The 15082-nt window shown below is 39.8% G+C and overlaps 1 pseudogene; it reads left to right on the top strand.

Moving 5' to 3' along the window:
• Positions 1-1132: 1132 nt before the first annotated feature.
• LOC109893764 (protein archease-like) lies at positions 1133-2812 on the top strand (annotated as a pseudogene).
• Positions 2813-15082: the final 12270 nt, after the last annotated feature.

Here is a 15082-nt window from a genome sequence, read left to right as displayed (position 1 = left end):
ATATCGTATGCCTTTTGGTCTTAATTGAGGGTTAAGGTTAGGAATAAGGTTAGCAGTGTGGTTAATTTCAATTCTATCTTAAACAATGTGAAGAAGGGTTTGTTCTCTGCCCACTTCATTCGATGGATAAAGAATCTTCCACGAAAAATAAACAAATTAACAATAAAAGTTCATTTGGGGTCATTTGGATCAAAAATAAAGTCTCTGGCTCACAACCACAAAATACACATTTGTTATCAATAGCAATTTTGAATATGTGTACAATAAATGACTTTACAGGGTACAGTCTAAGAATGAGTTTGTGTAATACTTCTTTCATCTTATTAGATATACAATATTTGCCAGACAACAAAACTTTCCTCCATTTCACTTGTCCTAGGGCTGCATTCTTGTATATTCTAGCAGAGGGAATAGTAACATATTGACAGAGTTTTCTTATATATATATATATATATATATATTATTACATTAATAGTTTAAAATGTAAATTCCTTCTAGCTAAATTGGGGCTACAAAATCCTCAACAGTTGCACTTGGAATATTGTTATATTCTCCTGAAAGAAGAATAGCGCCTTAAGTGACAGCTCTAACAACTATTTGAAACTCCCCAGGAGTGGATGTAACATTGTGTGTTCTCATGAATTCTTGATAATCATATAGTTGTCCATCATTATTCAGTAATTTTTTTACCCAGATAATGCTGTTGTCAAACCAGATCTAGAAAAATAAAGACTTGTTTTTGTATTTTATGTCTTTATTATTCCAGATTGTATATTTATATATATCCGACGATCGCAAAACAAAATATATATTTGTTACTTCCTGAAATGTTGTTTCAACAGCAAGTACAGTGGTGATTTCAAGACAACTGGAATCTCGGGAAAAACTAGGTCAAATGACGTCGGTGATTTTCAGGTCGGCTCCTCATTGGTTATACCCACGTGGGTGACTAAAAGACAAACGAGATCAGTGGCGGTGATGCACCTAATTTATGAGTTGCCAATCGCTATAAACAGGCATAATACTCATAGAGGGAGTTCATGAAGCAGATTGACCCATAAATGAAACAATGTATTAAATACCATTGCATTCAATACATTCTTATAATTTATCTCTATTTCTTGACCAGGTGATGACATGGAATCTCTTCCACTTCCTTGATGACTGGTTATTCAAATTAAGTGCAGATATATTCTTCATTCCCAAAGTAAGGGCCTTCAACATAATAATGATTAGTCATGTTAGCCAGTGGGACTTCATGGAGCTCGCTCTCTCTCCTACCCCCATCAATAGATTTTTTGCTTTCTTGGTGCCTGTCTGTATAATTGCATTGCAAAAACATTTTTCAGGTTCGAAACATAATTACAACTGGAAGGTAACATGTTATTACATTCACCACAAGTGTGCATTTATCTTGTATCCCTCCTCACAGATAATTTAATTACCAATGAGCCATTGTTTGTTTCAAATATCTCCTGCTTCAAATGTAATACGCTTTAAAAAAGACATCATGGCAACTATCAATTTATTTTAGAAGTTACAATAATAAGGTATTACCTAACATAAATTCTGTCTTCTAGGAAGTAAAAGTTTTGCACATTTTAAAATCCGCTCTATTAGGTAAGTTGATCTAAAGTTACACATGTCAGGATTTAGTTTTCACCATTTTTTCTCACTGGGTGGTACTAATTTACACTTGCTTGTGATTGGTCCTCTTTTGAGCCACTTACATTACTCCTAGGTTAAACTGTGTGAGGGTATATAGTGGGTTGGTTTTAGGTTATTTGACTTTCTTCTACCCCTGAGAAAGACATGGGTTGCATATTATCATTAATCCCTCCCTTAGTTTCTATGCCTGGAGTTCTGTTTCATTTTCAGCTTCCCTCCATGCCTATCATTCAGTTTTCCTCTGCTGTTGTAGGTGGGGAGAAGAGTTCAGCTTGGTCAAGCATCCACAGGTAAGCAAATGGGAGATAATCCTGATATATTTCAACTTCTCTTGCCTGAACTGACCACACAGGTCTGCTGTCTGACTATCCTGAACATAAGACATAATTACTGTTATGCCCTGATGAAAATGTGTATCCAAAACAGTTTGTTTTGAGATTTGTGTTCTATTACTAAAACAAGATACATGATGACTGATTGAGACAAGTCATTTCTGAATACAAATGTTTTTGTATTTTAGTGTTTTTGAAAGTGTCACTTAACCATCTGTTTGTCTCTCCAGGGGACAGAGGTGAAGGCCATCACTTACTCAGCCATGCCGGTCCATGACATCGACAAGCCTGAGATCTTTGCCATCATCGATATCTGAGATTTTTCTACAGAGGAGCTGTCTGACGGGAACAGGACTATCAGAGCATGCCTGTGTGAATGGACATTGGATTAAGGGCAACAGCATGGGTTTTGATAATGACCTTGTGAAGTGTGATGTTTTCCCCGTCAGAAAGCAAACCCGGTCCTAATACATGCTGATTATAGCTGCTCATAGTAATCTAGCTGTCTGACTAGAGTTTACTGAGGAATGCCAATAATTAAGATTTTTATGTATCCCAAATTAATCTCCGAATTTTCAAGACGAGACAGAATCATCACAATAAATCCAGTTTGCCTACTACTATGGAACTTAAACATGAACGTATACCCCTTCTGTTGACTAATACATATTTTTGGTATTATGTACTGTGTTTTTTACAGGTTGATATTTATTTACGCATTTCAATTGCCACCTCTCAGTGGTACAGATACTTAAAGGATTCATGCTGGGCACTACTCATTGTAAATAGTCAAATCACAAGTGATCTTTGGATACTTTAGTTAAATAAGTGTATCTGTTTGCAATTAAGCAATTCGTTTTATAATAAAATTATTTTCCACACTACAAGGTGCATGTTTTCAGTCATTTCAGTCTGCTGGTGCTTGGGATCACCACAGTGTGAGGTAAACGACATCCTAAAATACCCTCGAGAGAGGTTAGGAAAACATGGGTGTTGCCTATTTTGACATTTAACAGGCTTCTTTCTATATGAGTGTGTTATCCAATCAATGGTATTGTGTTGCTAGATATTTAAAGAACTTAACATGTTTATTTATCTGTATCTAAGCATCAGAAATACAGTATATTGTGAATGTTTTCAATGCATGCTTGACTTTTAATGTTAATCATACAGACCATTGGAAGACGAGTACTTTACGGACATGACATGTTCAACCCCATTGGACCATCATTGAATGCTATTTTATGTCACACAGGTTTTCTGAATTTTGTTGAATCTGACACAATGTTTCAATGGGGTTTAACATAAATGAAACACAATGCAATGAATCCAATAGAAATAGAGTCCACACACAGTAAGTGCAATAACAGCTTCCGTATTTGAACCTTTGTCCATTTTTCCGAGTGGATGAACTGTCAAACGCAAATCTAACGACAGAAAAATAAACATTTGATTTGGCTGCTCCATTTCAAAATGGTGAAAAACTTGAAACATCTGATGCCACCTGCTAGACTGAAGTTTCTTTCCCTAAGTTCTCCCCTAGGAGAAGAACAAAGGTAGACACTTCCCCATGCAGCTCCATCCCCAGTGATGAACTCTTATCTATGGAGGGAGTGATATTTACATAGTGTTATGGGAGTGTATCAGAACATTTTAGTGAATCAAACACTGGATTAGAAGACTGTCTTTCTACCTGGGGAAGAATTCTAAGAATATGTACAGGAAATATTACTTTTGGCAAATAAGATCTGAAGTTACTATTCCAAAACCATTGCTATTTATTCTCCTACCAATGTCCTAATTGAGGAGAGAGCTGAATTGAGGTGGAGGAACTGGAATAACTAGTTGATGGAGATGTACTGTGGATTATGTGCAAATCTCACACATAAATTGACAAGTATGAATGTATGTTTTGGTATTAAGTTCTTTATCTTCCTTTTTTTTGCTGTATTAGAGATATTTATTATTCTTTACCTTCACAACCTTAATTTGCGGTATACATTTCTGTCCACTGCAGGGCAGAAGAGTACTATTTCAGAGAGCTTTATGGTAGCACAACACTACTTGGTGATTGATTGGCCCCATCAAAATAAAGGTCATGTATCATTGTGAGGCTTTGCTTAAGAATATTCCACTCTTTCAACTCTTAAACAGAGGAAGAGGTGGTGTACTGTGCTGCCCAATTATTGTCTTGTCTCTCCCAGAGCCCAACAGTCTTTCATTCATTCATATTCTGGGAATTAGCCTCTCTGACCATTAGAGATAAGGATAATCCTGCTAATCAAAGTCCTGCTCTGCTTCACAATAACACATAGACAGTACACTAGGTGCATGGAGAATCAATTAGGCCTGCACATAGGTCTAGCCAGTTACATGTGGAGGAAGTAGATTGAAACGAGCATACCAAAATGGCATTGTCCTTGCACATCACTGTACTGATGATGTGCTGCTATTTGACTGTACCATTTACATATTGTAGGATCCTCTGACATCCTACTCTGTGGAGAGGAATGGATATACAAAAACAAAGATAAACGAGTCCAAGATAAACTGACTGAATTTTTACAGCGCCCATTCGAATGAAACTCAAAATAGCACAAAGAACTTCTCTTCCCTGTAAATATTTTCCATGACATGTTCTGTCTTGATTGCACTGTTATTACTGTAGTCAGGCTGATATCAATGATGAATCAAAGAACAAAATTAGTGTTTGTTCTTCTTCCCCTTTTTTACATAAGTCAGTCTCGGAATGCTCTGTTCTCTGAGATGAACAATATGACTGTTTAGTGAGCATCGAGACATTTAGACATAGAGCTGGTGCGCTGTGATATTGATTGAGCTTCTATTCCCCATTTCAATGTGAATGCTCCCTCCCCCTGAGATTCAAGATCTTCCCATAATCTGGAAGATGTAGATGCATTTCCCAGTGTGTGTCTCTGTGTGCATGTGCATGTGAAAGAGAGAGAAACGTAGATACTTTGCTGAATCAAGGGTGCAGTCTCTTTACCGTCAAAGAAAAAATAGTTACCTTATACATTGCTGCATTATACAGTAATGCGAAACATTGATTATAGCATTGATTATACCAACTATTCCATTAGCCTCTTGTGCCATTAATTATGTATAGCTCAATTATTTATATGCCAATGATATCCCAAGCATTGATGTCAATTCCTCAACAGATAATGCACTGCAATCAATATTTACATTGCATTACCTCAAAACGTAACTTATGTGTGCATCTTTTTTTCCAGGGGCCTCATATTTAAACCCTTTAAAATTCCCTAACATAGGCATGCACTCTAAAAGGGCATTAGTCAAATCAATATGGAGACCAGAGGAGCTTGTTCCTGCCTGTAGTAGTGGAAGAGGGAGCAGAGCACAGTGTGACAGGAAGCTTTTAATCGCCCTCTCGGTCCCGTGTGGGCCGGTGGGTTTTTGTTCATTCAAATCAAGTGACAAGATCTTTTAATAATAATGGATTTTTTTTCTTTTTTTTCACCCAGCTTTTAACCAAAATCTAATGACATGGTTAACATTTCTTGATTTCATGTTGAATTCATGTTAGTTGACAACTCAATCAAATCTAAATCAAAATCGTTGCACTGACGTCTGCGCCCTGTGAGGTGTGTAATACAATACTGCAAATTTCCTTAATATTTATAAACATTAATGTGTCACGTCTACTCCCGCTCCCCCACTCCGGCGCTCAACGTTGCCAGTCTACTAACTACCTATCCTGGCAACCCATCATTATGCACACCTGGCAACCATCATTATGTACACCTGCACCCCATTATTAGACACACCTGGACTTCATCACTACCCTGATTACTCCCCCTTTATTTAGCCTTCCGTTGTGATCAGTTCTTGGGTGTTATTGGTTTTCTTGCACGTTCAGTACGCGGTCCATGTTTGTGTATCTATTCCATATTAAACACACCTTCTGCACCTGCTTTCTGACTCCCTGCGTATACATTACATGTTGGATACTGGTTCTCTGTATCTTTTAGTGTCGTCTCAATACACTCCACCTTTGTGCTTCCAGCTCCCACACAGCCTATTTAATTAAGTGTATTTAGGCATTTGTCTTGTCTGCTGTTCACTTTAGATGAACATGCCAGAGCCTGGGAATAAAGTTATAATCTCAAACTGGTATCAGACTCTATGAATAGTTCATTCAATATCTACTGTAACAACTGGCAGAGATCATTGCTGTATATAATACTGAAACAGTGGAAACATTCTAGAGTACATTTTCTCACCATTAGGCTTCTCCTTTCAGATCAACAGCACAAATCCCTCTGATCCTCTAGTGCCCAAATCTGTTTGCGTGCCATCAATAGTGTCATTTGTTGGTTCTCTGTGACACGAATCAATCAGTCTGTCCTCAGGGCTGATCTTAAGGGCTAAAACTGTAACCCTAATGGGAAGGTACATCCATCCATAGACACCATTATGTCTCACAGGGCTGAGCTGTGGTGAAATATCACTGTTTAACCAACCTTAGGGAGACCAGGCATTGTTTGGTGAGAGCCACAAAAGCTCACCACCACTGGCACAGTCTGTCCAGAGCACAACAATTTGAGGTCAAGTTACGGCCTCTTTGTTGATACTCCGAGCAGGCATCCATCAATGTGCCATTTTCGAGAACGAAAATTATGCTGTTCGGTGTAAAAGATGTGTAAAGTAAAGGAGATTATATTTCTCCACATCTAGTCTAAAGACTGCTTACTCGTCTGTTTCCATCTCTATTTTACTCTGACCATTGTTGGCCTTTATGTGCTGTTTTGGTTGAGTTTGGCTTTTGAGAAATCCATCCAGCTAGAGGCATGCCAGGTTATTACCAGAGCTGCTGTTGAGAACACTGCTATTTTCCCATTCACTTAGCAAAGTCAGAAACAAATCATTTGTTTCAGGTTCCTTTGTAAGAATTGATTAGTCATCTCCAACATGATCCATCGTGTGTAATTCTTCCAGGGACAGACTATATTAGTACTGCCGGGAGGATAATGTGAGAATGCATCCTAATAACTTTATTTAACTAGGCAAGTCAGTTAAGAACAAATTCTTATTTACAATGATGGCCTACCAAAGGGCCTCCTGCGGGGACGGGGCCTGGGATTAAAACATAAATAAGAAGAAATACAATATAAATAGAGGACAAAACACACATCACAACAAGAGAGACACAACACTACATAAAGAGAGATCTAAGACAACATAACAAGGCAGCAAAACATGACAACGCAGCATGGTAGCAACACAACATGACAACAACATGGTAGCAGCACAAAAACATGGTACAAACGTTATTGGACAAAGGTCAAGAAGGTAGAGACAACAATACATCATACAAAGCAGCCACAACTGTAAGTAAGAGTGTCCATGATTGAGTCTGAATGAAAAGATTGAGATAAAACTGTCCAGTTTGAGAGTTTTTTGCAGCACGTTCCAGTCGCTAGCTGCAGCGAACTGAAAAGAGGAGCGACCCAGGGGTGTGTGTGCTTTGGGGACCTTTAACAGAATGTGACTGGCAGAACGGATGTTGTATGCAGTAGATATCTCAGATAGCGGGAGTGATGCCTAAGAGGGTTTTATAAATAAGCATCAACCAGTGGGTCTTGCGATGGGAATACAGAGATGACCAGTTTACAGATGAGTATAGAGTGCAGTGATATGTCCTATAAGGAGCATTGGTGGCAAATCTGATGGCCGTATGGTAAAGCACATTTAGCCTCTCGGGAGCACCCTTACCTGCCGATCTATAAATTATGTCTCCGTAATCTAGCATGGGTAGGATGGTCATCTTAATCAGGGTTAGTTTGGCAGCTGGGGTGAAAGAGGAGCGATTACCATAGAGGAAACTAAATCTAGATTTAACTTTAGCTTGCAGCTTTGATATGTGCTGAGAGCAGTGTTGCCAACTAATTTTCAAGGGAAGTTGCTAGAGACAGGTCGATTTGTTGCTAAAAAGTAGCTAAATTACATTGTAATGTATTGCGTTATGACGTCATTACGTAAAACTGTGTCATTACGTAGAATACACAATAACGTTACTCAAATTGACTGGCCATCTCGGCGAAAATGATGATTTGACATTTGTTCGTTTAGATTTGTTTGTTTATTATCACATTTGTATTTGTAAAAGTAATATAAACACAACACGTTTTATATGATCATATATTTTAATTTTTAAACACAACACATTGAATTATTGAACATTTACACATTACACATTATTGAACAATTCCATTTTATTTATTTGCTTTTTAACTAATAAACCTACACATTCTGAACAATTATAGTTTGAAGCAGTGTATTGGTAGTTAGTTAACATGCTACCTAACTGATCAACAATTATAGGTACAAGCTAATAACAACATATGCTATCTTATTGAACAAGCAACTTAACTCAAAAAATGAGGCATCTCTCCAGCTTTCTCAAGGTTGTTGTGCTGCTTTCCTGGCTAGCTGCTCGATGGTATCCTCCAGATATTGCCACTGTTCTCACTGACACTGCAGTGCACACTGCCACCATCAGCTGTGTGTCTCCGCAAGTTCCAGAAAGTCCCCTCCTTGCATACGTACTGTAAATATGATGAATCATAGATTGGCAAGGAAATCCTCTTCATCTTCACTGTCCAACTGAATTGTCACAGAGCTGGAACCAGCAGAAGAGGATGGAGTGGCTTTAAAGCTGCTGTGGTGCCAAACTGCTGCAGAACCTCATTTGGCAGATTATGCTGGTGACAGGCATCATCGGCGAGCTTCAGTCCATACCGCACCAGGAGTATGGAGTTGAGAATGTGCAGTGACATTCTATTTCTTAACTTGACCACACTCATTTGGCTGAACAGCCGTTCAACCTCCGCATTTGAGTGTGGCAAGGAGAGGGCAGTGAGTGCAGCTTTGCACAGTTCTTCAAATGGATTTGACCCGGAAGAGTCCATGTAGTCATTCACTTCACTCCAAAACTCAACTGTATTTTCAGTTTAGTCCCACCTAAACAGATGGATGTTTCTCCATTGGCAAACAATTTTATCAATTGTTTGGGTCTGGTATCTCAGTAGCTCAGCTACTTTAAACATTTTAGTGGTGCCTTTATTGTGCTTTAGCGTTTCCTTAACACCTGAACAAGGCCATGTTTCAAAAGGCTTCTAGGTTGTCTGGTAGCCTTGCTTGCAGCTCCTTGCTTAAAGCAACAATGTAGTTGATACACTGTCTATAAATGACCTTTTAGTCCTCTGGCGCAAGACTGAGTTGGTACACCGTGCTCTCTAAAAGATACCCAAGGTATGGTGATGGACTGAGATGTCCATCAATGGTATCCTTCAGGACATACATTTTTGCCATAGGGTTGACTACTCTGCTGCAAATCGATGTTAAGAGGTGTACCAGATTGTCCAAAAGCTTGACACGATCTGTTTGCTCTCCCTCAAATGACTTCACTGCAACTTGTACGTCGGACAGGGTTGATTTCAAGAATGTCAGGTAGACATAGTTGGTCTTATCCATGTACATGGCGTGGAGCACATCCGCCATGTATCAATGCTCACTGTCTTTTGTCAACTCAAAGTGGAGCTTCAGTTCTTCCCACTGGCTCAATATATGAGTTACCAGAGGCTCAATCGATAGCCAATGTATGGCACACACTTTGGTGATCTGCAGGAGTTTCGGCCACAATTAATGGTGGAATACACTGCTTTGTACGCCTCGTGCCATTATGGGGAAAATGAAAACCAGTTGTAGGTTTCCCTGATTAAGTACTCAACACTCATAGGGATGGTTTCTTTGGATGCTGCACTGTCAGCCAATTGTAAAGAATGGCACACACAGCGAATGAGTACCAAATTGGGCAATGCACATTCTTGCTTTAAAATTTTGTGCACCCATTGTGCACCCCATGCATTATCAGTGCCAATACCCTGAAGATTCTCTTTTTAAGGTTACACTTCTCAAGACACTCAACTACCGCCTTTGATATTGATCTGACATTGCCCCCCTCCAATTCAACCAGCCAGAGAAATGTGGACACAACGGTAATTGTTTTAGCACTGAAATACAGAATCAACACACCCAGGTATTTCGAGACACTGACATCAATGGACTCATCCAAAAGGAGACTGAACTTCTCATCCCCCACATCTGATGTTACCCTTTTGAGAAAAAAAGGAGCCAGTATTCCCCTAATAATTTCTGTGCACTTTGTGTGGTGCATTTGGAAGTTTGTTGCCACAGAATCTGAAAAGGCAGCTTTGCAAGCCATACTTTAAATGGTTGCATGCTAGCAGCGTACAATGGTCCACAATGGCCGTTGCCATAGTAGCTTCTGCGCTTTTGCAGTTATCCACTTTCTTAACCAACTGTGGTAATGTAGACTGTGTTGCAGGGTTGTACGGTTTTGATTTATTTATTTTCTTTGCTGTAGCACGTTTTTTGATGTCATACAATTTTGCAAGCATATAGGATTTGCAGTACACACAGTATTTTCGACAATCATCTCCAATTGCTGGCTTCAGCCACAATTTAAATTCAAGTACAGACTCCCACTGTTTTCTGTACTTCGGACTGTACAATTTTGATTGAGACATGTTAATTGATGTTGTAAGTTCTGTTCAAGATCAAACATTCGGGACCAACTATATTCATTGGGTTTGTCACGTAAAACGCATACTACTGCTGCTACAGTCAGCCAACAATGATTTGCAATTTGCTGAAATTGCTGCTGGCCTGCTGATGCCAGCAGGTATTTTAGGCCATACTCCTCCTTCAGCACTTTATGGACCCCATTGTTAATCCCCGTCATAACAGAGGCATTGTCAATCCCTATCCCCAGGAGATTCTCTTTTTTAAGACAACACTTCTCGAGGAAAGCCACAACAGCACGGGCTATAGATTTGGCATCTCCTCCCTCCAACTCTACAAGCCCCAGAAATGCTGATACAATTGTCTGCTTGATGTCACCAAAGTACCATATCACAACCCCCAGGTACTTAGAAACACTTACATCCGTGTGGACTCATCGAGGAGGAGGCTGAAACGCTGGTCAACCACATCCGTGGACTCATCGAGGAGGAGGCTGAAACGCTGGTCACCCACATCTGTGGACTCATCGGGGAGGAGGCTGAAATGCTGGTCACCCACATCTGTGGACTCATCGAGGAGGAGGCTGAAACGCTGGTCACCCACATCCGTGAACTCATCGGGGAGGCTGAAACACTGGTCACACACATCCGTGGACTCATCGGGGAGGAGGCTGAAACGCTGGTCACCCACATCCGTGGACTCATCGGGGAGGAGGCTGAAACGCTGGTCACCCACATCCGTAGACTCATCGGGGAGGCTGAAACACTGGTCACCCACATCCGTGGACTCATCGGGGAGGAGGCTGAAACTCTGGTCACCCACATCCGTGGACTCATCGGGGAGGAGGCTGAAACGCTGGTCACCCACATCTGCAACCAACTTTTTCAGAAAGTATGGTGCTAGAACAGCATTAATCATTTCTGTGCACTCTGTTCTGTGCATTTTGAAGTGGGTAGCAGCAGTGGAGTCTGAGAAAGCAGCTCTGCATGCTTCTCCAATGTGATCACATGGCAGCATAGAACAGTGTTCAGCGATAGCTAATGCCATGGTGGCCTCAGCCTTTTTTGCAGAGTCATTTTTTTTAACCATAAATGGCGTGGAACTGTTATAAGGCCTCTTGCCTTTTGAATATGTTTTTGAGTTCTCGTGTGTTTTTTTACATCACTAAGTTTGGCGTAGAAATCAGCCTTACAATACAGGCAGTATGCCCGTGTATCATCTGTGATAAACGGCTTCAACCAGCCTTTGAATTCAGGGTTCGATTCCCACTCCTTTCTGTATTTTTAAGTGTACAGTTTAGACTGAGACATGATGAGCTAGCCAGCTAGATGTCAGCTTATGTCACAGAGAGGCACACACACAGTGGACAAGGTGTCTGAGGCAATTTTTTTTTTTTTTTCAATTTAAAGTTTTATTAAGTTTTCTTGTTTTTCAATCAACCAACAAAACACATTCCACATTCACAGATGTAACAGGCTTTAAAAACACATTCCACATTCACAGATGTGACAGGCTTTAAAAACACATTCCACATTCACAGATGTAACAGGCTTTAAAAACACATTCCACATTCACAGATGTGACAGGCTTAAAAAAAAAAAGAAAAAAAAAAGAGGTTAAAATATATAATAATAATGAATAAAAAATAAAAAAATACAATTAAAATAAAAGATTAAGAAAAATAATAAAAGTTTTTTTTTTTGTTGGTGTATATATATATACATATGTACACATACACACACACATATATATACATACACACACACACACATATATATATATATACATACATACATACACATACTGTACATAAATACATTCACACCCATACACAACCACATATCCTACATACCTACACGTACTCACAAAAATATTTTTTTAAACATGCAAAAAACATATATAAAACTTGCAGCAGCACTATCAAGGTTCTTATCAGCTATTTCCAGCCTTCGCTGAGACGACAAGCCAATAATTCGTTTTTAGATTTTACAGCACCTTACACAACATGTATCTGCACATTTCCCTAGTCACCCCGTTCACTCTGTCCAGTTTGAAATATAGTTGAATAGTGGAGACCAGAGTCTATCAAACTTGGGCTGTCTCTTGTGGAGGTCATAAGTGAGCTTTTCAAGAGGGAGAAAGTCAACAATCTGGTCAATCCACATTTTAAATGCAGGAGGGGTATTAGAGGCCCACAATAGAAGAATACATTTCTTAGCAAAGTATGTAATAGTCATAAGCAAATGTTCTCTGTCAGGATCAAGAACAAAGTCCTGCTGGGCATTAAGAAGATAGATACATGGGGTCATATCAAACTGTACATCTAGTATTTTCTGTGCAGCAGTATGTATAGATTGCCAGAATCTGGCAATCTCTCTACAGCTCCAAAATACATGCATATAGGTTCCACTTTCAGAGGGACATCTTTTATGGAGTCTCAAAGGAGTGTAATAAAATTTGTACAAAAATGTGTAATTAGATTCTTTCATTTTTACATTAGTAGAGGTGCAGTAAACACTGTTGCAAACCTCCGCCCATAACTCATCACTGATAGTCAGACCAAGGTCCTTTTCCAAGATTATTTTCAGAGGAGTAAAGGAGGAGCCTCCTTTCTCAGAAAGGAGTCTATAGATGTAAGATATGTAGCCTTTAATGGATTGTCCTGTGACAAGAAGGGTTTCAACTGAGTTCTAAACCTCCTCTTGGAGGTAAATGAGGAAATTACATGTCTAATTTGAAGATATATAAAAAAAGGGATCTTGGCACATTGAATTCACTGCAAAGCTCTTGAAAGGATTTCAGTGTAGTGGTTTTCTGCTGAAATAGGTCTGAAAAGGTCCTGATTCCTAGAGTATGCCAAAGATTAAAGTTGGCATCCCTCAGGGCTTTTGGCAAGTCTGGGTTGCCTACTATAGGCGAGTGAGAACATATTTAGGAGGAAATGCCCAGGTATTTCTTACAGTCCCTCCACGCTAGTAGGGTGCTGTAAATCACAAAGGTTTTGGCTATGTTGCCCACGTCACTAAATTTATTAATGAATATAATTGAGCTTAAGGGCAATGAACCACAGGATTGGGCTTCTATCTGAATCCACGTTGACTCTTGTCTGTTTGTGATCCATGTTAGCATGTTGCGGATTTGGGCAGACCAGTAGTACAATTGAAGGGAGGGAAGGGCAAGACCACCCTTAGATTCAGGTTTCGATAGAGTGGAAAACTTGATCCTAGGTTTTTATTGCCCCATATAAATTTGGTGATGCTTGTTTTGAAGAAGGAAACTGGGAGATAGCATGGGAGCATCTAAAATAAGTAGTTCAATCTAGGGAGGACGTTCATACGGATGACATTCATTCTTCCTACTAAGCTAATTGGGAGGGAGATCCAGGTTTGGAGATCATTCTTGATTCGATCCAGGAGTGGAAGATAATTTTAATTGAAAAGGAAATTCAGATCTGGTGTTATGAAGATCCTGAGGTATTGAAACCCCTGTGTTCACAGTGTCTTCATAGAGCTGGTGAGTGTAATATTGAGAGGGCAGACAGTGGATTTGTTCAAATTGATCTTATAACCTGAAAACTTGCCATACTGAGCAATTGTGTGTAAAATGAGAGGGAGGGATTTCTCAGGGTTGGATATGTAGAGCAAGACATCATCCGCGTAAAGCGAAATCTTGTGCTGCAGGCCGCCTGCAGAAACACCCATAATACTTGGATTGCTCCTTATCAGCTCTGCCAGAGGCTCCACCCCCAACAAGTAGAGCAGGGGGGACAGTGAGCACCCTTGTCTTGTGCCCCGTTCCAGAGGGAATCTGTCAGAGTTCAGTTCATTAGTAGTCACCATGGCATTTGGATGAGAGTACAGTGATTTAATCCATTTAATACAATTTGGGCCCATATTGAACTTTTCTAAGACTGAAAACAGAAAGCTCCACTCCATCCTGTCAAATGCCTTCTCAGCATCCAGTGAAGCCAGCAGGGCAGGGGTCTTCTGTGCGTTTACTTGATCAATAATATCAAAAAGACAGCGAATGTTATCAGAAGAGTATCTGTCTCTAATAAATCCAGTTTGGTCCTCTTTTATTATTTTGGGAAGAAGAGTGTTTAGTCTTTTGGCGAGCAATTTGGTAATTATTTTATAGTCGAAATCCAACAAGTTTATGGGCCGGAAGGACTAGCAGGATAGGGGGTCCTTGTCCTTTTTGAGCAACACTGTAATGCGAGCTGTGTGCATTGAGTCTGGGAGAACTCCGTTTTTGCAAAAATCCTCCAGCATTAGCATGAAGATAGGGCTAAGCTGGGGCCAAAAAGCTTTGTAGAACTCTCTGGGGAATCCATCTGGGCCTGGAGGTAATTGCCTCTAGGATCTCCTCAGGAGTGAAGGGGGAGTTGAGATCTTCTTGGTCGGTCTCTGATAGTTTAGGTAGCGAGATTCCCTCTAGGAAAGAGTGGAGTTCTGCCTCCGTGTGTTTTTTCTCAGAGCTATATAGTTTGCAGT

This window comes from Oncorhynchus kisutch, linkage group LG7 (assembly GCF_002021735.2).
Source record: "Oncorhynchus kisutch isolate 150728-3 linkage group LG7, Okis_V2, whole genome shotgun sequence".
NCBI lineage: Eukaryota > Metazoa > Chordata > Actinopteri > Salmoniformes > Salmonidae > Oncorhynchus > Oncorhynchus kisutch.
Note: the sequence above shows the minus strand (reverse complement) of the source record. Positions and strands in the feature narration are given on the sequence as shown.